We start from the raw sequence: 25,236 nt of genomic DNA, 5'->3' as shown, positions 1-25,236 counted from the left end.
GGGATACAAGATAGGATATAGAATGGGTGGGGAATAGTTGTTATGTTTTAAGTGATGTGATGTGAAATTGTGGTTGTGTATTTTGTGCTTATTGTTGTGTTGTCAAGCCAGTTTGGTGACCAGTGTGCGGTTTAGGAATAATGGTGGTGGCTGTGAACAGAGGAAGAAGTGAGTGGAAATTCCATAAAACAGGTATTTGGGAACAACGTGTCTAAGGTTGAGCCCAGTATGAGTGTTATCCCACAGCCCAAGGCCAGTGCATCCATGACAAATGTATTTCCAAGAACCGCCACTGCAAAACCCAAGAGCCGCCCCCGGGCCCGAAGAAGCAGTCAGGCCAGCAGCAAGAGCAGGCAGCCTAAGGGCCCCCGGCGACCACCCCACGGCCAAGCAGCCCCCCGAACGCCCCCAAGATCCCAAGCCGAGAGGCAGCCATCGCCCCCCCCATACACACCCGAGAAAGCCCCAAGGAGCCAAGGACCCAGCGCACCACGCCACCGATCCCACCCCCAACCCCCAGACCCCCCACCCCCGCGCCCAACCCCCCGAGGGGAGGGCCCAGAGAACTCCCTGCCCGAGGCCCCAGCGGAGGAGCCGAAGCCCACGCCCAGCAGACGACCAGAGCCGCGCCGAACAGGCAGCCAGCGGGCACCCGCCGGCGAGCCCATAGCCAGCAGGGGCCCGACCCCAGGCCGGAAGGACCCGGAACGGATGCAGCATCAGGAGCAGCCCGCCCAGGGAGGACGACCACACCCCAGGCGGCACCAGGGGGCCGCCGGGAGTCCCCCCGCCGGCCCCCAGGCACCCCAACCTAGCCCCCCATGGCGCCCCAGATCACCCTTCGCTGATGCCGCCCGCGCCACGAGCTTCAGTTTTTTTTTTTTTTAAAGCCAGGGCCCCCCCCAAGGGCCAAGCCAGACCGCCCCGCCGGGATGTGTCCCCGGGCAGATGACAGGAGAGCACGCCCCCGGACACCCAGACCACGGATCCACCCCCGTGACGCCCCCGCCCCGGAATGGCGCCCACGGCGCCCGGTACACCCAGCCAGCAGACCAGCCAATCCCGACACGGATCCACCAGGCCAAGAGCCACGCGCCGCGCCCCCGCACACCCACCCAACACGACCCCCGGGGAGGCCCCATAGCACCCCCCACCCCTAGTCGTAACGGCCACACCCCGGCCATTGCGGTCAAACAAAAGCCCCGGAGGGGGCCCCGCCTGGCTCGTCGCGCAAGCGACATCCCTGGCGAGGGCGCGCCCTAGGGAGCCAAGCCGAGGACCCGCAAGGGCCGACGGAGCAACCCACAGCCACACCCCGCCACCCAGCGACCCAGGAGGCAATCGCCGACCCCGGGCAGCAGCCACCCCCAAAGCCACCCCCACCCCGGATCCCCCCGGACCGGAGCCAAGGACCCCACCACCCCAGGCCCCCCAACGAGACCACCCCCCAGCCAACCCACCCGGCACGGCACCGCCCGCCCCCCAGGCGGGAGCCACAGCCCCCCCACCAGTGCCCCAGACCAACGGGAGCCCCCCAAACCCAACCCAACAGGATGGCGGGCGCAAGAGCAAAGGAGGAGGAGGGGGGGGAGGACGAGACAGGGGGACAGGGAGCAGGAGGAAGGAGCGGCAGGGGAGCACGCAGGGCCCCAGCCCCAGAGACCAACCAGATGCGTATGCAAGGGGCAACAGCGCCAAATCAAACAGCCCCGGGACCTCGTGAACACCCAGAAGGAATGCACACCCGTGCCGAGGCAACAAGACACCCCGGCAACCCACCCCAGCCATCCTGGCCAAGACCACCCCAGAGGCCCAAGGCGGCCCAGGCCTACAGTTGGGCTAGTGCGTTAGTAAAGAGTGGTGCTGGCAGTCGCTTGCAGGCTAGATCATCAGGCTTTTAAAAATTTAGATTTAATGCAATTAAAAAAGGAGTCCAACGCTCCTCAAAGCACGTTATTTTTTTTGTTTTCTGAGAGCAGACATCTTTTCCATGGAAATAAATTCTGTGAGGAGATTTTGCCATTGGTTTATGTTTAAGGATTTTTTGTCTTTCCAATTTAGTAATATTGTTTTTTTTGCTATAGCTAGTGCCGCAAGGATTGATTGTGATTGGTTTGCTGGAAGTTGAAGCATTGTCAGGTCTCCAATCAAACAAAGATTTGGAGATAAAGGAATCCTGCAGTCCAAAATGGAGGACAGTTTTTCAGTGATTAGAATCCAAAAGTGTTGAACTGGGGAGCAAAGCCATAAGGTATGTAGATAGGAATCCGCTGTATTCTGGGTGCACTGAGAGCAGATGTCTGTTGCTGAGAAGCCCATTTTATGCATTTTCTGTTGGGTAATGTGGGATCTGTGGAGGACCTTGTATTGAATTAGCTGAAGGTTTGTGTTTTTTGTCATCTTAAAAGTATTACAACAAATTTCTGTCCAGAAATCAGTGCTCGGGGTGATTGAGAGTTCAGCCTCCCACTTCGCGATTGGTAAGTAATTACAGTTACAGTTTTTATTTACAGTTTTTTTGATTTTGTTGAGATTTTTTTCATATATATAGCCAGTTCTGGAGGTTGTAAAGTAGTTAAGTCTAGTGGAGTAGTTTTCTTTATTGTCTCTGTTACTTGTAAGTACTGTAGAAAGTTACTTTTATTTATATTAAATGTTTGGGTTAGATTGTTATATGTCCTGAGCTTATCATTTTTGAAGAGGTCTTGGAGATTAATAATTCCGCTATCTTCCCATGTTTTTAGATAGAGCGGTGTTTTTCTGTTTCTAAAGTCAGGGTTGTGCCAGATTGGAGACAGCATGTTAGTTTTTAATTGAACATTTGTAATGTCTGGGGCTTTCCACCACGCAGTCAGGGTGGAGGCAATCAGTGGGTTTTTAAAGCAGTTATGACGTTTCAGGGTCACAGTGATAAAAGGGAGATCAGAGAGTTTAATATGTTTGCAGTCTAGCTGTTCTATTTCTAGCCAGGTGTTGTGGTATTCTTTTGGTTTTAACCATTCTGTTAAATATAGAATTTGGTTTGCTAGGTAATAATGCGTGAAATTAGGGGCTTCCAACCCTCCCTCGCTTTTATTTTTTTGAAGAGTTGAAAGGTTTATTTTGGTTTTTTTATTCCTAGCATAGAATTTTGTAATTGCAGAATCTAATCTTTTGAACCATTGCGTTGGTGGTTTCAGTGGGATCATAGAGAACAGATAGTTTATTTTAGGTAAGATTTTCATTTTAACTGAGGCTATTCTGCCAAGGAGTGAGATGAGGAGATTGTTCCATCTCCGCAGGTCTTCTGTGACTTTATTTAACAGAGGGTCTAGGTTCAGTTTAATTAATTCATTTAGGTTTGGTGATATATTTAAGCCTAGATATTTAATTATATTTGTGGGGGAGGGGTATTGTGGGTTTTGGGTTGCTGGGTTCCATGAATTTTTCGTTAAAGGAAGGATTGATGATTTTGACCAGTTAATGGAATAGTCTGATAGTTTAGAGAAGCTGTTTATTAGTTTAAATAATTCTTCTAATGAAGATTGGGGTTCTTCTAAATAGAGTAAAATGTCATCCGCATAAAGATTAATTTTGTGTTCTGAGATGGATGAGTGGATTCCTCTAATAACAGAGTTCTGACGAACAGCTGATGCGAGAGGTTCAACAAATATTGCAAAAAGCAAAGGTGAGAGTGGGCAACCTTGTCTCGTTCCCCTCTGCAGTGTGAAGCTTTAGGATGTTATTTTGTTTGTGGTTACTGAGGCCTTAGGTTTAGAGTATAGGGTGGAGATCCATTGTATGAATGAATCTCCAAAGCCAAATTTGCCAAGGACATCAAGGAGGAACGACCAGTTGACTCTATCAAATGCTTTTTCTGTGTCTAGTGACAAGATTATTGTTTTCTTTTTAGAGTTCTGTGCCATGTTGATCAAATTAAACAGCCTTCTAACATTGTCTGTGGAGTGTCTATTTTTAATAAATCCTGTCTGGTCTTGGTATATAATTGACTGTACGACTTTCTCTAACCTGGAAGTGAGTGCTTTGGAAATAATTTTTATGTCTGTGTTAATAAGTGAGATGGGACGGTAGCTTGAGGGTAACATGGGGTTTTTGTCTGGTTTAAGTAGTAATTTAATGTTTGCTGTATTCATGTGACCTCCTACATAACCTTTATTTTTAATCTCTGTTACTACTCTGAAAAAGAGCGGAGCCAGTATTGACCAGAAGTGTTTTAGGAATTCAGCAGGGAACCCATTAAGTAAGGAAGTATTAAAGCGCCACAGAGAGGAGAATTTCTGATTAGGGTCACACTTCAGGGTGAGGGATATCGGGGCATGATCGCTAATGATTATAGGATGTATTTTAGAGGAAATCTTATGTGCAATGGATTTATTTGAGAGAAAGAAGTCGATTCGGGAGAAGGATTTATGCACAGGGGAGAAGAAGGTGTATTTTTTTTTAGTTGGATTGTTCAGTCTCCATACGTCACCTATTCCAAGATCATCCATGTAATTCATTAATACTTTAGCAGATCGAGACGGTTTTGTATTTGGGCACTTTTTTTTTAAGTCATTTTGTGCGTTTGTGCACAAAATGATCCTGATGGCCACATGTGGCCCCCAGGCCGCCAGTTGTCCATGTCTGGTTTACAGTTTCCCTTTTTTTACGCTGCTGAGTTTGTTGGACTTATGATCAGAATAGATGCTTAAGTAACCATGTGTTTTACTTCATCATGTAGTTTATTGGCTTAAAACAATAGCAAGAGTGTTTGGAGAACCAAAGACTACCAGTATATTGATCAGCTGACCTTTACAAACACAAAGTTTACCATTTTAGAACCTCTCATACTGTTATTTGAAGTTATTTCCTCATAACTTTTACTAGCATGTTTAGCAAAAAAAAAACAAACAAAATCACTATTTTCTCAGAAAAGGAAGTTTTTTTGTGCTTTTTCTCTGTTTTTCTCGCGCTGGTTTTCTCACATTTTTTTAAAACTTTGTTTGACATTATCGTCATATGTAGCAATTGATTTATGAACATTAGCATGTGCTAATGTAGCCACAGGGCTACGAACACCCTGGGTTCTGAATGAAGATATGTGATGACATGTAACAGGGTTGGGGTCAATTATATTTGTAATCACGTAATTGATCATTAATTACAATTCTGATGGAATTATCAATCTATCTATCTATATCTATACTATATCTATCTATACTATAATTCAAGGATGGTCTGTGTGTGTGTGTGTGTGTGTGTGTGTGTGTGTGTGTGTGTGTGTGTGTGTGTGTGTGTGTGTGTGTAGCAAATATCTCCCAGACGCGGTGCCAGTTCCACCTGAAACTTTGTCAACGCCTTCCAAATACCCCGAGTTTGTGCATCTGTTATTTTTAAGTAATTTGGTCATTTCCAAATGTTTATTTTAATTTTATTCACTTCTGAACGGCTCAGAAGTGAAACCTATTGAGCTTTTGACCTCAGGGTGTGAGGGGGCGCTAGAGCATCATCTACTGTATATCTATTTCACTACACAGCTCACTTCCTGTGTGTGCGATGGCTGATGTGTTCTCCGTAACATGTGTGAGCGAGAACCAGCCCCCATAGACCCTACAGTCGCATTACATTTCTGTATATATAGATAGTCTGCCCATACATGTATGAATATATACATATGTAGGTGTTTGTGTACATGTACTGTATATATGTATATATATATATATATATATATATATATACAGTATGTATATATATATATGTATGTATGTGCTTGTATAACAGGGCGCATACAGTATGTGTGTGTATATTAATATATGTAAAATTCTGTACATAACCTCGACTTTTACAACATTGATAACTTAATTGTAAATTGTGTTCTACATATATATATATATATATATATATATATATATATATATATATATATATATATAGTGAAAGCCTTTTTTATTATTTTAAAACATTTAATCTTTTCATGTGTACATGGTTCTCACATTTGCTTTGGCAATGTAAACCTGTTTTCTCATGTCAATAGAGCTGTTTAGAATTTAATTAGAGAACCAACGGAGGAGATTAGAGTCCCAGGTAGAGAGTCTCACACACACACACACACACACACACACACACACACACACACACACACACACATATCGATCAGTTGAGCTTCACTATCGATCACCGTCTCCATGACATGTGTGCAGGTATGTGAGTGTTGAGTGTATAACAGACCACCATTTAGTCCGGTTACAGTCTGTGTCACGGCACCCGTCCATAGGGTGGTATTGACTGTAGTGTTACAGTCAGATCTAAGTGTTTACATGTTACATAGTTAAGGTCACCTGATTACTGCAGCTTCACTCACGTCACACCTGACACTACATCACAAAATGACTCCAAAAAACATATATTTCAGAAAAATACACCAAACCACAACAAAAAATATGAAAATGACTCAATATATACAAAACTAAATATTTATACAAAAAATACAATAAAATGACAACACAATCACTACAATGACAACAAAAAACAATAATTATACAAAAAATGCACAAAAAGAAAAAAAACACCCACATTTCAGAGTTAAGGCTAAGGTTTTTGTTCTGTTGAGACCATTTTAATATTTGAAAAAGGTCTTAGATGCCCCCACAAAAACTAATAATATCAATATATTAATTGATAAGGAAACCTAACAAGGTAATCAATAAATGAGAAACTAATTAGATGATAGATAATATTTATTAGTGTATTTTACAGCTGATTTAAGACATGGGTCAAACTGACCCGTTAGCATTAGAGATGCTAACAGAATGCTAACACAAGAGGAAGGTAATTAATTGACTTTCAGTGGAAAGATAATCATGTAAATTTTAATTGTAATTGGAAAAAATACAGGTCACTAATCATAATTGACTTGTAATTGAACATGGATAATTAAAGGCGTAATTGTAATTGAAAAATGTAATTGGGTTAGGGTTAATAAAAAACAGTAGCTCAGATTAACTGAGACCACACTGCTTCTGTTTCCCAGTCACTGGCCATCATGTTGGTGCTATTATCAATAACTCTGCCTGTAATAGTTCATCTGCTCCCACAGCGAGAAACACAAACCTTTGTGAGTTATATATACATACGGACCAAAGGTGGTAGGAGGTGGAAACCCCTACCAAAAAGTCAACATCTGACTCTGTAACAGAACCTCAGACATGTCTGAGACCCAGTACCACACTGTTGCTGCTTCTGTTACACATATTTAACTCAGTCCAAATGGTTCTGACTGAGACTCTATCCCACTAGAGTCTACTCCTGCTACAGGTCCTTGTCCAGGTGGGCACTCCATTGCACCCGTCTTCTACCTGTACCACACAGGCTCCTGCCCCATATGCTGTAATCACTGCCCAATGTTGGAATTTCTCATTTTCTGTGGATTTTAAGTCAAAATCCCAAATGAAACTTTAGATTTATATTTTAAAATACAGACAATGTGTTCCAGCAACAAGAAAAATCATATCAGAAATGTAGACCCCCGCGGTGTTTAGCTCAGTGGGTTGAGCGCCCGCCCCATGTACAGAGGCTATAGTTCCTCACCTGCAGCGGGTCCAGGTTCGATTCCCGGCCTGGGACCCTCTCCTGCGTGTCATTCCCTGCTCTCTCTGACCCCTTTCCTGTCAAGCAACTGTCATATAAAGGCCACTAGAGCCAAAAAAAAATCCTTTAAAAAAAAAAAAAAAAAAAAAGAAATGTAGACCCTTCATTCTTGACTGCTTCACGTCTCTTTTGCTTTTCATTTAATTTTCCCACTATTTCACCTCGTCAATCATTTAACAGGAAAGGCACAGATTTCCATCTGAAATGTTAAGAAGGAAACTTCTGCACTTACCTCATTATCTAATGTATTTAGATCCCGGACGAGCCCCCAACTGTTGTGACGGTTTTGAATGGAATGAGACGGAGTCAAGTTGAAGGGTTAAAGGTCAGATGTGGACACAGGGTTGATTTGGTCAAAGGGTTTAGAGGTAGACGGGTCTGGGATTCAGAGGTTTCAGTGTGAGCGTTCCATGAATCTATCATTGTTCTGTAGCTGCTGATAGCGCTAAGCATAACAATGACAGAGCCTCTGAGAAAAGGCCTTGGCAAACGTTATCAGTACGATGGTATCTGGCCTGCTTAGGGCAATGTGAACAGAACCAGGAGAGATTCTGTAATCACATGTCAGACTCCAACCCTGATCTGTGATGATGTGATCCTCACTAACGTTCTGCCTTCTTTTCTCACCATGTGACCATTCTTCTGGTTTCTCTACTCATCCAGTCTCCATCTCAGCACCCCCAGCCATGGCTAACATCTGGAACATAACAGAACACCTGGATCCAAGAGCCCAACAAAAACATCCCCCCCACATTCTCGTGATGCGTTTACTGCCTGAATAGAAACAGCTGGAGAGAAAACTTCTACAAAGGTATTTTATAAGGAAGAGAAAACCATACAGAACAGAAAGTGTTGGATTTCTAAATCCTGTCCAGTTTTAATATTTAAAAAAGAAGAATCCAGCTCATTTGGTGTTTAAATGGTGAGGTTACTGGTGTTTTATTTTTCTACAGCGTTTCTTACCTTTGGATTGGTGGTCAGGTGGTTTTTTACCAACACTAGTCAAACAGGCGCTCTGTGGGGGTCGGACACTTTGTACAGTAAATATTTTATTTTTCCCGTGGAATGTGAAAACTATTTTTTCAATGTGTGAACGAAGGGATTGATTCAGTGAAGCTGAGGGATCAATAATTCAAAGTGTTTCCTCCTTGTTCTCGTCGTGCTCGTGTCGAACTCACAGGAACCTTTCTTTAGTTCTTCTTCTCTATCTTTATATTCTGCACACTTTGAGAAGGAGCATATGCTCCGCCTCCTCGCTCTGTATGTATCACACTGAGAGAAAAGACTCTTTGATGTCTCTTTTTTTCTGAATAATGGAAAATAGTATTTTTTACCAACAAACAAACATCAAAGAACAAAATAAAATAAATCTAATGCTAATGTCTTTGTATTTGTGGCATCGACAGAAGTTCATGTTCCTAATTAGACAAATCTTATTTTGTGAAGTTCCTGTTTGTACATTTCTATTTGTTCACTGTATGGACAGTGTGTACTCACTCACCCAGTCAGACTACAAAGGCAGCTCACGACATCAAAGGCAGGTGTGTTTAATGGTTTACTTTATTCAGACAACTTTACTTTGATATCCTGTCATATTCATAAATAATATATTTTTTTCAAAAAGAAGACAAAATGAACTTCCTGGAATTATTATGCAGAAGTCAAGAAAACATCAAAGTGATCCGCAGACAAACTTGTTGGAATTATCAAAGGCAGGTGGAACTGCAGTTCTCCAGGAACAGTGTCTCTCTCTCTGTAATCATTCTTTTATCTCAGTTCGTCCCGTTTATTGGTACATTTACAATATTTATATTGTTTCCACTTCCTGAAGAATGTAACGTTTTATGAACGAGCTTCCACATCTTTTGGTCCCAGTAAAAAAACAAGCTTTTCTTAATAAAAAGCACATTGAGCTTATTTAAAGCTTTCAAGAATATTAACAGTTTTTATTCTCTTTCTCCTATAACAACTGTTTTTTTTGTTTACATTCCCATTGAATTTAACAATTCATTGATTGATGTTGGACTGAAACTCTGTGTACGTTCACCTGGTTACCATGGTTACTGTAGTTTATTTATCCTCCGTGCTGTGATGACGACACACTGCCCTCTTTTTTTGCTGTTCTCACCATATTTCAGCTTACTCTGTCTTTTCTTTATGCACACGAGCAAACATATTGATGATTCAGCTCTTTTCTTCTTTTCTTCTTGTGACCTCACACTTCTCCATCCCAGCAAAAGTGAAAAGTATGTCGGCATACTAATAATAAAAATTAAAAAAAACAGTATCAACCAATGATTTGTTCCTGTTTTTTTTTCTACACTACATTTTTTTCATGACATTTAAACACATTGATTTGGTAATCTTCAGTTACAACATATGAATGTTTATGGTGTAAAGTCCTGACTTTTCATGATGTCTCTGAGCTGTGGGAGAAGGATTATAGTGTTAAAGCTAACATGAGGACGAAGAAAACCATGTCTTTGAACATAACTTTATTTCATTTTAAAAGGCTTTGTTCAAACATGTGGACGATAAACAGTCCAACATATCAACACGCAGGAGAAACATAAAATGTAACATTATAAACTATGGACATTATAAAAGGAAAAAAATTAAACGAATATATTATTTTGGGAAAAATTTTGAGAATTTTTATTCATTCTAAAAAAGTGTTTTTTTTCCAAAATAAGAGTTGTAGTACAGACACATGGAGAGAATCTATGAGTGATGTGGAAAAGACCCATATTTCAGAGGTAAGGCTATAAAGTAAGGCATAAAAATGGAAGAATTATGAATTCTTTTTTTTTTAGATAGTTCTATTCATAGTAAGAAATCGATTTTTTTCTGAGATAAGGCTATCATAAGACCCTAAAAACGAGTTCAAATAAGATGAGCACACTTAAAATGCAGTAAGGCATGACAGGCCCGCAGAACGTTTCCGCGCCGAATAGCACGTACAACCTTCCTGAGAATTCAATGAAAGGACTTGGTTCCACCGAGTAAAGCAAATGAAATTGTGTATGATGTAAAATTGTAATCTACGTTGCCTTTGAAACAACATATTACACGACTATGTTTCAATAAAGTTAGAAATTACCGGAAAAAGGGATAATGGGGGTGGGCCCCCATGCCCCATTTGAAAAAAAAGGGCTCCGAGCGTCTCATCATATTCATTCATAGAGTATTCATATCAAACTGCATTCTGATCTAACAAGAACTAATGGAGCAGTAGTTATTTGAAAAATGGTGCCCCTGTGCACGTAATGGGCTCCATTTACATATTGGTATGTGCCAATAATTCGGGACCATCAACCGTCATAATATTTGACTCGCAAATAAATGAGAAATTGACTTTTGTTTTGTTTTTCTTTTGGGGTCCCCCAAGTCAGAAATTAGGCTCCGAGCGTTGATGCGTACACATCCATAAATTATAGCTAGCACATTTCAGCCTGATCTATGAATAACAGAGTAGTAGTGATTTTACTGTTCACAACAACAGGAAGAACAACCAAGTAAGGGCGTTTAGAGTCCGGTATCCCTGGACTAAAAATGCCCTCATTTTGGAGGTAAGGCTATATTAATATTACATAACGTGCCTGCACTTGAAAACCCTCGGCCTGAAAAATCCTCAAAATATTAATTGTCATGAAAAATAAATGACATTGATTTATTGTGACCACACTAAGCACTTCAGTGAATTTATAGATTTAAATGGTTCATCCGTGACATTTATAATATCGGTAGAGGAATAAAACATGATTAAATATGATTACTCACCTGTTTATCCATCCATCCATCCATTTTCAGACCCACTTATTCCTGTATGACAGGGTCGGGGGGGTCTGCTGGTGCCAATCTCTGGCTCTCATTGGGCGCTGGGCGGGGGTACACCCTGGACAGGGCCCCAGTCCACCTGTTTATGTATATAATTTTATTACGTAGTAGATACTGTGACAAACACAAAGATGAAAAGTGTTACCATTGACTGAAGGTCACCTTACAGCAGGTATCAATGGTCCTTCTTTAAAATCAGTCCATTACAAAGTTTTTTTCAAAATCCTGAAAAACGCTGGAAACATTTGGAAATTTCTTTTCCGAGATAAAGCTACAGTAAAACCCTAAAAACTAGTGCACACTTGAACTGAGGTGAAAATACAGTAAGGCATGAAAAATTATAAAAAATTTGAAAAAACACAATTTGTAGATAACTCTATGATGTATGAAGATGGAAAATATGGTGAACATGTTGATAGAATCTCTGTGATTTTGGGGAATTATATTTATGATGAATAGTTATTGATCATTTAAACACCAGAAAATTCTCAAAAATGTACATCTTATTTCACCAAAATTAGCGTTTGAACATGTGGAGATCATCTATGTGTGATATGGTTTTCACAAGACTAGGACATGAATGTTGAAATTGAGACCCTCAGACCATGAGACCATGAGACCCTCAGACCATGAGACCCTCAGACCATGAGACCATGAGACCATGAGACCATGAGACCCTCAGACCATGAGACCATGAGACCCTGACATATTGGAAGGGCTGTTGTCTTTCAGCTGGTCTGCGAATGTCTCGGGATCCCCAGGAACAGCTGGAGGAAGTGGGCGGGGACAGGGAAGTATGGGCCTTACTGCTATGGATGGATGGATGGAAGGATGGATGGATGAATAAATAGATGGATGGATAAATGGATGGATGGATAAATAGATGGATGGATGGATGGATGAATAAATATATGGATGGATGGATGGATGGATAAATAAAAGAATAGATGGACGGATGGATGAATGAATAAATAGATGGATAAATGGTTGGATGGATAAATAAAAGAATAGATGGACGGATGGATGAATGAATTGATGAGTTATCTTCAGGAGTTTTTAGCTTTAATCAATGTGACATAGTGTGGTGACCACTTCGGGACTGTTCTCTCACCCAAGGGGTTGATGGGTAGGAGGTGTGGTTTTACGGCCTATATAATGTGTTGGCGCGCTTTGTATTGTTATTCGTGTGATGCTGCTGAAAGGATAAAAGCTGTACTAACCTCCACCTGAGTCGTTCCTTCATCCTGCCACATTGGTGACCCAGTGATGAACATTTTCGAGGAAGGAGAAGGCGGTGTCTCTTCGTCAGCCATGTCGCCCCAACTCTCACAGCCGGCCGGTTTCGCCGCATCTGTGAAGCTTCCAGAGTTCTGGCAGAGCCACCCGGCTGTGTGGTTCCAGCATGTCGAAGCGCTGTTCCACCTGCGAGGAATCATGGTGGACGACTCCAGGTACTTCTTGGTTGTCGCGGCTCTGGATCAGCAGTCCACATGCCTTGTCAGGCAGTTGCTGCGCGACCCGCCGCACCGTGGGAAATACTCTGCGCTTAAGCAGCTGCTGCTCCGGAGATTCAGCCTGTCTGCCGCGGAGAGGGCAGATCAGTTGCTTTCCCTGCCGAGGTTGGGTGATGGCTCGGCGGTTGACTTAATGGACGGCATGCTGTCGTTACTGGGATCGGATGATGGAGGCTTCCTTTTCCTCCGTCATCTTCCGCCTCCAGTGCGCGCTGCCTTAGTCAACTCCCCAAGTTTGGCAGCTGGCGATTATCGAGGGTTGGCTGAAGAGGCCGATCGGGTAATGCTAGCTACCAGACGTTTCTCCGTGCTGGGCGTGGTGTCGGAACACCTGCAGCAGACGGATGTGGATGAGAGCTCGGCGGTGGTGGCTGGAGTCTCCACCCGGAGACAGCGCAGAGGCTCCCTGTGTTTTTTCTAAGGCACGGAGCTGCGTGCCTCTGTGCGCTTTTGAAATGCAGGGAAACGCCAAAGCCAGCACTCAGTGGCAGCTGTGGATGTTGGCGAGCAAGAGGAGCTGCTGTTTTTGGAGGACTCCCTTTCTGGGAGGTGGTTCTTGGTAGACTCCAGTTCTCAGAAGAGCCTTCTTCCCCCAGCAAAGTCGGACCTGTCATCACGGAGCAGCGGGCTGCTGCTGAGTGCAGCGAACGGATCCTCTATTCAGACTTATGGCATCAGGTCTGTGACTGTTTGTTTTCGTGGGGGCGCAGTTTTAAATGGGATTTTGTTATTGCTTCCATTACAGTTCCCATCATAGGTGCAGATGTTCTGTGTGCAAATGGTTTGTTAGTGGATGTTGCTAATCGCCGTTTGATTGATGCTGTGTCTTATGCCACTTTTCCGTGTCAAACTGGGGGATTTGGGCTGTTAACTCTTGTTAATTTCTCTGCATCCGGCAGTGTTTATCAGCAGTTATTGGCGGGTTTTCCATCATTGACCACTCCCGCGTTTTCTACTGCAGTTACGAAGCATGGTGTGGAACATTTTATGGCGCCTCGATGACACGAAGTTGGCGACGGCAAAAGACGAGTTTTCCACTATGGAGCGTTTGGGGATCGTCTGACGCTCCAACAGCCCGTGGGCTTCTCCGCTTCACATAATGCCCAAGGCGGATGGGTCATGGCGTCCGTGCGGCGATTTTTGTCGCTTAAATAACATCACCGCACATGACTGCTATCCCATCCCGCACATTCAGGATTTTTCCACGCACCAGGTCGACCTGGTGTGCGGTTATCAGGTTCCTGTGTGTGCAGAGAATGTTCCTAAGACCGCGGTGATTACTCCGTTTGGCCTCTTTGAGTTTTTGCGAATGCCTTTTGGCCTCAAGGGGGCAGCGCAAGCCTTTCAGAGGTTGATGGACTCAGTGTTGTGCGACCTTAGGTTTGTGTTCGTCTATTTAGACGATATCCTGGTGGCCAGCCCTTCGGTGGAGGATCACCTGTCGCATCTAAAGCTGGTTTTTCAGCGCCTCGACGAACATGGCCTGATTGTTAACCTGGCTGGAAAGCCAAGGACCTGGTCGATTGGACCCCTGAGCGGGTCCTAGCTTTTGACCAGGCTAAAGCTGCTCTGGCGGATGCAGCACTTCTGGCGCACCCCTCGCCCACCGCACCTGTTGCCCTGACAACAGATGCTTCGGACATAGCTGTGGGGGTGGTGGTCGAGCAGCGCGTGGCTGGCGTGTGGCAGCCTCTTGCATTTTTCAGTTGTAAGCTTAGGGACAACGAGCGTAAGTACAGTATTTTTGACAGAGAGCTGCTCGCACTTTATATAGCGAGTCGTCATTTCCGTTTCCTGCTAGAGGGCCGTTCTTTCACAACCTATGTCATCCATAAGCCTTTGATGTTTGCAATGGCTAAGATGTCTGAGCTGTGGTCAGCTTGTCAACAGCGCCACCTAGTGTTCATCTCTGAGTTTGCGACGGACAGTCAGCATGTTGCTGGGAAGGCCAACCCTCTTACTGATTGTTTGTCATGTGTGCTGTCGTGTCCTGTGCTCCTTGGTGGGGATTTTTCCGCCATGGCGGCCGACCAGGCCAGTGATCCAGACATCCTCGCCTTTAAGTCAGCCAGTACAGGCCTTAAGCTCAAGGAGGTTGTGGTGCAGGAAGGTGGTAGTGCTCTCCTCTGTGACGTCTCCATGGGACGTCCTTGGCCTGTCGTGCCGGTTGCCTGGTGCCGTAGAGTATTTGAGTTGATTCACTCCCTCTCACACCCGGGGGTCCGGGCGTCGGTCAAGCTGGTCGGGGCAAAGTTTGTCTGGCCTGGGCTTCGCAAAGGGGTCAAAGAGTGGGCAGCTTCGTGCGTGGCGTGTCAGGGCGCTAAGGTTCACAGGGACACCAGGGCACCCCTTGAACCATTTCTGATTCCAGCTAGGCGGTTCGATCACGTGCATGTGGACCTGGTGGGTTCTTTGCCTTCCTCACAAGGCTTTGCACACCTGCTGACGATGGTAGATAGGAACATCAGATGGCCAGAGGCAGTTCCTCTATCTTCCACGACATCTGCAGATGTAGCTTGTGCATTTCTTTTAGCTTGGGTCCCACGTTTTGGTACCCCCTCAGACATCACCTCCGACAGAGGTCCTCAGTTTGCCTCGGAGCTCTGGTCGGCGCTGGCTAGGTCCCTGAGCGAGCAGGTTCACCGCACTACCAAGTACCATCCCAAGGCTAACGGTTTGTGTGATCGTTTTCACCGGTCGCTCAAGGCGGCGTTGCGTCCTGCACTTTCGGATGGTAACTGGGTGGATCATTTGCCATGGGTGATGCTTGGTCTGCGTTCAGCTCCTAAGGAGGACTTAGATGCCTCCCCTGCTGAGTTGGTCCTCGGTCAGCCACTCCGTGTACCGGGGGAACTTTTGCCTGAGAGTTCTGCCCCATTTTCGCATCCCGGGTGTGTCCTTTTTTGCCTGAGAACACTCTCACGCTGGTGCACCATTTTTTCCCGCGTTCTTTTGTGCCTGTTGAGCTCTCTATGGCCCGTTTCGTTTTTCTGCGGCATGATGCCCACCGGTCACCGTTTCGGCCCTCTTATGATGGCCCATTTAGGGTGCTTGAGGCGGGTTCTAAGACTTTTGTGCTGGATGTGGTTGGGCGCCGGGAGCTTAAACCTGCACACATGTTGTCTGATGATGTTGTGTGTCCGGCCCAGGTCCCCTGTCGTGGTTGGCCTCCTACTAGGGTCCTGGAGGGGCCCTCACTTGTTCAGTGCCCTGATTCGGGACCTGTGTTGGGTGGAGTTTCTTCTGCCCGTCGCCCGTGTGGACGTCCACGTCGACTGGTTCCGCCAGCTGAGGCTGAGGTGGGGCGGCGCAGCCATTTTGGCAGGTTGATCAGGCCGCCAGTGAAGGTCTGAACTTTGCCCCAGGAAGCCCCTCTGTGTGTTTGGGGGTGGGGTGGGGGGGCTTTGTGATGAGCACTTGAGAACTGTTCTCTCACCCAAGGAGTTGATGGGTAGGAGGTGTGGTTTTACGCCCTATATAATGTGTTGGCGCGTATCATTATTTGTGTGATGCTTCTGAACTGATTAAAAAACTGTACTAACGGGGGGCGCTCGTGAACAGCGACATGTGAGGATGTGTAGCATTGTTGCCCTGCAGGGTTTCACCAGTTTTTTATAAATATATGTTACTATCTGACATTTAAGCGCTACCTGCCGTCATCTGAAACCCTACTGCAAATACCAGTGCCGTGTGAAATATCATTTTTGCAATGTCTGTTTCTAAAGGCTCCAAAAAGGCGGAACTCGCTAAAGCAGCCGAGGCTGCTGCTACATTCCTGGATACGGCTAAGCTAATGGCTGCGATAGCTAACTTGGAAAAAACTGTTGTGGAAAGATAACTACGTTGGAGGCAAAAGTAGAATCCAAGTGCCAAACGCTCTACGAGACGATTGATTCCCTCCGCAGTCATTTCAAAGAGCAACTGTATGGTGTCCAGACGGAATTATGTGCTAAAATAAACCCACTAGCCACTAGCTTCTCCGACCACCAGGCCTGGCTAACTAGCTTGGAAGAAGCTACAAACACATACTCCGATAGAGTGGTGGTTTTGGAGGAAGAGGTTCACAGTTTGAAAGAAACTGTATCAGCCCTTGTGAATAAAACTGAGGACCTGGAGGGAAGACAACGCCGCTGCAACATACGAATACTTGGGGTAAGAGAACAGTTTGAGGCCGGGACACGACCTGTTGCTTGTGTGGCTAAGCTACTTCAGGAACTTTTGAGCTTGGATGCGGCCCCCACACTGGACGCGGCGCATCGCAGTCTACAACCAGCCCCGGTGAGAGGACAGAGACCCAGGCCGCTCATTGTTAAGTTTCATTACAACCAAGAAAAACTGGAGGTTCTACGCAAAGCGCGGAGGAACGGGCCCCTGCTCTACAATAATGACAAGATCCTCATCTTTCCGGACCTGCCGCCTACAGTAGTGAGGAGGAGAGGGGCGTTCAAGGATGTGAAGGAGTTGCTCCGCGGCTGTCAAGACGTTAGATATGGTATGCTGTATCCCGCAAAACTGAGGATCTCCTCGCCTTTGGGGGAAAAGTTCTTTACTGATCCAGTGGCTGCTAAGGACTACACCATGAAGCATTTGGTGCAGAATGGCAGACAGGATGAGGGCTGAATATAATATAATGATGGGGAACTCATTGGTTTATAATGTGATTGTTAATATAATTGTTCTCTATTAACCCGCATATTGTAGAGTAGTAAGTTGGATGGCAGTATTTGATGTCATACTGTATTTTGTCAGTTAAGTATTCTTAGAAACCTTTTGTTCCCTGCTGAGGGGAATGTTAGTGTTAGAACGAGTTACATGTTACATCTAGGCTCTTTGGGGGGTGGGCTGAGGCTGTCTCCTCCTGTGTGGAGGAGGAGCCTGTGGGGGTTGGATTTCTTACTGTGTGTTTTGTTTTTTCTTCCTTTCCTTTTCTTTCTTTGTTTACTTGGCTGCACTCATTTGCTCCATACAGATGTTGCTCCACACCCACCATGATTGCCCATACTCAGTGTGAACATGGCCACCTCCTCTAATCAATACGAACAAGTGGGCCCTGTTCTACAACATGTATGACATGGAATGTGAAGGGACTTAATAATCTGGTCAAACGTAAAAGGATTTTTGCTCATCTTCAGACCTTTAAAGCGGACATTGTCTTTTTACAGGAGACACACCTGCGCCCCACAGTGTAATAAACTGTTGTGTAACTGGTTTTCACAAGTGTAACATTCAGGCTTTGATTCCAAGGCCAGAGGTGTCGCTATACTTATTAAGAGGAATCTATGTAACACATGATGTCAATGGTCGTTTTGTCATAATTACAGGTAAATTACACAATACCCCGGTCACATTATTAAATGTTTATGCCCCTAACTGGGATAATCCACAGTTTTTTAAGAAAATCATTGGTCTATTGCCTGATTTCAATACTTCCTATTTGATAATGGGAGGGGATTTGAATGTTGTATTTGATCCAAGTCTGGATAGATCGAAAACGCGTCAATCTGCAGAGATTTCCAAATCGGCCTCAGTTATTAATTCCTTTCTCCAAAATTACGGTATCTCTGACCCGCTGCGTGCAACCGAGCCCGTCGCAAAATATTATTGGTTCTTCTCCCCAGTACATCACTCGTACTCTAGGATTGATTATTTCCTATTGGATAATTTTCTTATTCCTAAAGTTACTAAATGTAAATATCATACCATTGTTATTGCTGATCATGCACCGGTTCAACTAGATATTTCATTTCTGAATTCTTGTGCCATGCAGCGGGTCTGGAGATTTGATTCAACTTTATTGTCTGATGAAGAATTTCGTAAATACTTAACGTATCAAATTGACTTTTTTCTGGACCTTAATGATACCCCAGACATCTCAAAATCCATACTATGGGAATCTCTGAAGGCATACCTACGCAGCCAAATTATCTCCTTTGCAGCTTAGAAAAATAAAAAACGTTTTAATCGACTTAAGGAACTGACTGAGCTTATAGCAAACCTGGAATCACAATATGCTAGTAATCCATCTCCGGATCTGTACAAACAAAAACTATTGCTGCAATCTGAATTTGAAACCCTTTCAATTAAACAGACAGAGAAACTTTTGCTCAGAACAAGTCAAAAGCTTTATGAACATAGAGAAAGAGCCAATAGACTTCTCTCGCATCAGCTGCGTCAGTCGGTCTTAAGTAACTCAATACCTGAAATCAGAGTAGACTCTAATCGAACAACAACTGACCCTAAAGAGATTAATACAGTTTTTAAGACATTTTACCAAAAGCTCTACACCAGTCAGACTGCATGTACAACAAATGATATAGATTTATTTCTAGGTAGATTAGATATTCCTACAATTGCGACAGATCAACAGGAGTCACTTGAGGGACCTGTATGCATAGCTGAAATTTTAAAGGCGATTGGGTCTCTGCAGAGCGGCAAAGCGCCAGGTCCAGATGGGTTTTCGTGTGATTTTTTCAAGGCATTTGCAAATAAGTTGGCACCTCTACTTTGTGATATGTTTTTAGAAATACATACAAATAATAAGTTGCCACAAACCTTGTCCCAAGCCACAATCTCTGTTACTAAAAAAAGATAAAGACCCTCAAAAATGTGATTCTTATAGGCCAATCAGTCTACTAAATGTGGACTATAAAATTCTTACAAACATTTTTGCACTCTGCCTTGAAGGTATCGCTCCCACAATCATCCATGAAGATCAAACTGGCTTTGTTGCAAATCAACAGTCCTATTTTAACACTCGACGCTTATTCAACGTTTTGTATTCTGACCACTCCACAGATCAGCCTGAAGTGATTGTCTCTCTCGATGCCGAAAAGGCTTTTGATTGTGTGGAGTGGCCATATTTGTTATCGGTCATGAGAAAGTTTGGTTTTGGGCCAAAATTCATATCATGGATTAAGATTTTATATTCAGTGCCACTCTCCTCAGTTCGGACGAACAATATTGTTTCAGACTATTTCCCACTATATAGAGGTACCCACCAGGGCTGCCCCTTGAGCCCCTTGCTTTTCGATATTGCAATCAAGCCTTTGGCTGTGGCACTGCATTCGGATGAAGGTGTTAGGAGGATTAGTCGAGGAGGAGCTATTCACAAATTATCTCTTTATGCGGACGACTTGCTTTTGTACATAACGGACCCGTTGGAGTCTATCCTGAGAATGTTGGAACTGCTTGCCTCGTATGGCCTCTTGTCAGGGTACAAGTTGAATCTGGGAAAAAGTACACTCGTTCCCATAAACCAGCTAGCTAAAGACCTGGATTATATAAATATTCCATTCAAAATTGAGGAAAAATCATTTACATATCTGGGGGTACAAATTTCCAATTCCTATAACAGTCTTTTTAAATATAACTTCACCCCGTTTCTTGATAGAACCAAAGCAGATCTGTTGCGTTGGTCGGTCTTACCCATCTCTCTTGCCGGGCATATTAATACTGTTAAGATGGTCATTTTGCCCAGATTCACGTGTATCTTTTTCAGATGCTGCCTTTATTTCTTCCCAAAAAAATTGATGGTATTGTGACTTCATTTATATGGAACCAGAAATGTCCAAGGATTCAGAAATCTAGATTACAGTGTTCTATTCATCTCCGTAACATTGCTAAAATCAGATCTATCCTGTCTCAGGGCGACGCCGAAAAACTAGTCCATGCTTTTGTTACCTCTAGACTGGATTATTGTAATTCTCTTTTAGCAGGCTGCCCGAGCAAGTCGCTTAAGACACTTCAGCTAGTTCAAAATGCTGCAGCACGTGTACTGACTAAAACTAGGAGAAGAGATCACATTACTCCTGTATTAGCCTCTCTGCATTGGCTTCCCATAAAATATAGAATAGAATTCAAGATTCTTCTTCTCACTTATAAAGCCCTAAATGGACAGGCACCAGTCTATCTCAAGGAGCTTGTAGTGCCATACAATCCCCCCAGAACACTACGCTCTCAAAATGCTGGACTACTCGTTGTTCCATTCATCTCTAAAAGTAGTATAGGAGGAAGAGCTTTCAGTTATCAGGCCCCACTTCTCTGGAACCATCTACCAACCACGGTTCGGGGGGCAGACACCCTCTCTACCTTTAAGGTTAGGCTCAAAACATTCCTCTTTGGTAAAGCTTTTAGTTAGGAACCAGCTCATAGCTCATAATTAAGATGCAATAGGCATAGACTGCCGGGGGGGGGGGGGGGGGGGGGGTCTGGCATGCTCGGTTGGAGAGAGGTTGGAGAGGGCGTTAAGAGAGAGGTCATTTAGGTTAGAGAGGGACCGGAGAGGGTCCCATTCCTCTTTCAAACACTCCCTCTATGTCTGCTTCTTCCCTTGTGTGTTTGCTCCTGTTCTCCTTCTGGCTTTTGTCTTGCAGGTCCGTGGGATCCTCAGTGTGGAGTTACAGAGTCTCAACAACTCTGTCTCCACCCTTTCCTCTGCACACACCCAACACAGCATAACGTGGATGGCTGTTCATCATAGGAATGGGATCCACACAAGGTTCCTGCTGCTTAACAGAAGGTTTTCCTTGCCGCCATGATGAATTCATGTTGGGTGTGGGATACATATGTATGTGTATGTACGTATATATGCATATGTGTGTATCCATAAAATGAAGAGTCCGTCCTTAAGACTGCTCTATTGTAAAGTGCCTTGAGATACCATTGGTTATGATTTGGCGCTATACAAATAAAAGATTGATTGATTGATTGATTGATTGTTCTAGAGCTGAAGGTGGCCTTGCCCTACCAAATTTCATGTATTACTACTGGTCAGCTAATATTGTAAAACTTTCCACCTGGCTCCGCACATTTAAAGAGGGCGGCGGCCCACTTTGGTCTGTTATGGAACATGGTTCTAGTCCTCCAACCACACCCATAGCTCTAATGTGTTCCTCATTGCCATTAGAGGGGAAAATAAAATTCACGAATCCATTGGTTAAAAGCTCTCTCAGTATCTGGTTTCAATGTCGTCGCCACTTTTCCTTCAAACAGATCCTTATTTATGCTCCTGTTACTTCTAACCCTTCTTTTCTACCAGCCTTAAATGAGTCGGGTTTCAAAATTTGGCAAACAAAAGGGATTGTGTTTTTCATTGATCTGTTTATTAATGGCTCATTTATGTCATTTGAAGACTTAGCAAAAAATTTTGATATTCCCAGATCTCACTTTTTCAGATATTTACAGGCCCGTAGCTTTGCATCAAAGCATTTCTCCACGTATCCAAACAAACCATACATTTGCCTCCTTGAAGACTGTTTGCAGCTACAATCTATTTCCAGAGGACAGATTTCCAAAATATACAATGCGTTGCATCACATACAGTAGATCCTACTTCTTTGGCTGAGGTGAAGACTTCTTGGGAACAAGACCTAAACATGAAAATATCTGGTGATACCTGGGAGTTAAGTATCAGGCTCATACATTCAACGTCCATCTACATACGACACTGTTTGATACAGTTTAAGGTTCTTCACGTTCTTATTTCACTAATGGGTTTCATGTTGGGTGTGGGATACATATGTATGTGTATATACGTATATATGCATATGTGTGTATCCATAAAATGAAGAGTTCGTCCTTAAGACTGCTCTACTGTAAAGTGCCTTGAGATACCATTGGTTATGATTTGGCGCTATACAAATAAAGATTGATTGATTGATTGATTGATTGATAAGGCCAGGCTTGCTAGAATATACGGTACCTCTGATGATGCGTGCCCAAGATGCACCATGAGCCATATGTTTTGGTCCTGTGTGGCATTGGGTGGGTTTTGGGGTTCTATATTTGATGCTTTCTCACATGTGTGTGGCAGAAAGATTGATCCCAATCCGATTACCGCAGTGTTTGGTGTTGTCCCAAATGGACATGGATTGAATACGTACCAGACCAGTACCATTGCCTTTTCATCACTTTTGGCCCGCAGACTCATTTTAACAAAGTGGAAGGACGTACAACCTCCTTCCTTTATTCAGTGGGTACGAGAGTTGATGATGTGTCTGCAAATGGAATATCTAAGGTACAGTTTACGTAGGTCAATAAATAAATATCATAGGACATGGTCGCCCTTCATTGCTTATGTTGAAGGTTTGCCTTTTACTTGAGTGGGATGTAAAGCATCATTTAATCATTGAGGAGTTGGTTTGTGCAGCGTATTGTATTGACTGTGTTTAATCTCTTTTTTTATGGATATCTTTTCACAAGTTGAGGGCTCATGTGCCGCTGGCTGGCGTTGTGGTGTAAATCTCTGTAAAATAAGTTTGAACAAGCTTTGATTCTTGAAACGTTTGTTTGTATAAAACTGAAAAATCTTTAAATAAAGTGTCAAAAAAAAAAAACTGTACTAACCTCCACCTGAGTCGTTCCTCATCCTGCCACAATAGATCTATTCTTCACCTGTCACTGAGCGCAATAATCAACATGAATATGTGATGAACTGATCAATGATGTCATGAAATAACTCAGCTTCTGTTTCTGTCTCTAATTATCGTGTGTGTGTGTGTGTGTGTGTGTGTGTGTGTGTGCTGCCTGCTGTTTTATTTCCTCACGTTGTGTTGGCAGAGCCGTGGAGCAGATTGTGTGTTTGGCTCCTGTTGTGATAGCGCTGCATCAGCACTATGTATTTCTATTTATTATTTATGTATTTTTATCAGCAGAAAAACACTCATGCTATGGTAGAACTATGGTTTTTCAATGTGATCCTTTAAAACAAAATCACAACGGAAATTGATGTGAAAAACCGTTTCAATGAAACAGTTTACTTTGAAATGTTAATATAAATTATATGTTAATAATGTGGGTGATACTCATTACGTATATGGTTGTTAATATGTTTGCCATAAAAAATATATATATAATTTTAGTGTCATAATTTAACAGAAAAATGTGTTACGGTAATAAATGTTTTTCCTCACAAATGTGCATCTCGAGTATAATTTCAAATGTATTGGTTAAATGATATTTAACATAAAGTGAATGAATGAATACATTATTTTATTTTGGTAAATGTTGCACATTGATGTAATTTAAATACATATTTATAAAATTATAAATATTACAATATGATATTATATTCTAATATTAAATATTACAAAATGATACTTCAATATAATTTTTGTCATAATTCAAATGAAAAATGTGTTAAGGTATTAAATGTTTTTCCTTCTAGTGTCTCTAAAAATACCTCAAAAAGTACAATTTATAATGTATTCATAAGAACATCATATTTAAAGTGAGAAAAAATTGTGTATGTAACAATTTCTTAATTTTACTATAAGTGAATGAATGAATGAATTTATTTTGGTTAATGTTGTACATTGATACAAATAAAATATATATTATAAATATAATAAATATGACAATATTATATTATAATTTATTATATTTAAATATAACTTTAGTGTCATAATTCAAATGAAACGTGGGTTACGGTAATAAATGTTTTTCCTTCCAGTGTCTCTAAAAATGTTTGAAAATACCTAAAAATGTGAATATGGAGTATAATTTATAACTTATTAATTAGATTAGATCATATTTAATATAAAATAAGAATAATTTGTGTATGTAGTGATTTCTTATTTTTGCATTTGAGAATGATGAATACACAAAGGTAAACTGTACGAGGTCATAATATATATTCACTGCACTGGGGATCACATGGATCTGAGCTCTTTGGAAAATTAAAAGCATCTGTCAACGATGCAATAAATCTGACATCTTTTCATCATCTATAGCAGCTGTAATATTTCAAAGGGCTCAGTATTTCACAGGGATGTGTGGCTTTATGTGCTGACTAATGGTTTGATGGAAAATCATTCACCATAAAAAGAAAAAAAAAGATTTATACGTGCACAGTGCTGACTCAGCATTATAACAAATGGCTGTTTGCATTGATCAATATGATCAGTTTTAGCCTCCTGTAGAATACCTCACTGTGTTCTTCCCGCTCTCCTTTCCCTCTTTATTTATGCTAGCTGTAGTTTAGCTTTTTTGTAATATGTTAGACATCCAAAGCCTGGTGTGGATTGTTTGCTCGTCACACCCAGTGGGCGTGTACTGTTGCTGTTCCCACTCAAAGTTGTTGAAGCCAAAATACGGCGCTTAGGGACGCTTCCATCTTGCAAATTTGACGTCATTTGGAGCCAGAGTCTGTGCAGTAGGGTCCGGTGGGAGGAGCCCTGGTAACTCGCCCCAAACATTCAGCGTACTTTCCCACGAGACATTCTACCAACGTCTTGTTCATATCATAGAGGTTAGTACAAAA

At 42.9% G+C, this 25,236-nt stretch overlaps 1 protein-coding gene and 1 pseudogene across 2 annotated transcripts in view; both read left to right on the top strand.

The window, feature by feature from the left end:
- The window catches only part of epb41a (erythrocyte membrane protein band 4.1a), a 61,777-nt gene extending 51,900 nt beyond the window's left edge, over window positions 1-9,877 (top strand). For both annotated transcript variants that reach the window (XM_028460628.1, XM_028460627.1), the window contains one exon: window positions 8,290-9,877. The gene's annotated coding sequence lies outside the window, so the exon portion shown is untranslated. The remainder of the gene's footprint in view (window positions 1-8,289) is intronic.
- Window positions 9,878-12,729: 2,852 nt separating this feature from the next.
- Window positions 12,730-17,597, top strand: LOC114471906 (uncharacterized; annotated as a pseudogene).
- The last annotated feature ends 7,639 nt before the right edge of the window (window positions 17,598-25,236 follow it).

This window comes from Gouania willdenowi, chromosome 11 (assembly GCF_900634775.1).
Source record: "Gouania willdenowi chromosome 11, fGouWil2.1, whole genome shotgun sequence".
NCBI lineage: Eukaryota > Metazoa > Chordata > Actinopteri > Blenniiformes > Gobiesocidae > Gouania > Gouania willdenowi.
This window is presented reverse-complemented; position numbering and strand designations above follow the sequence as displayed.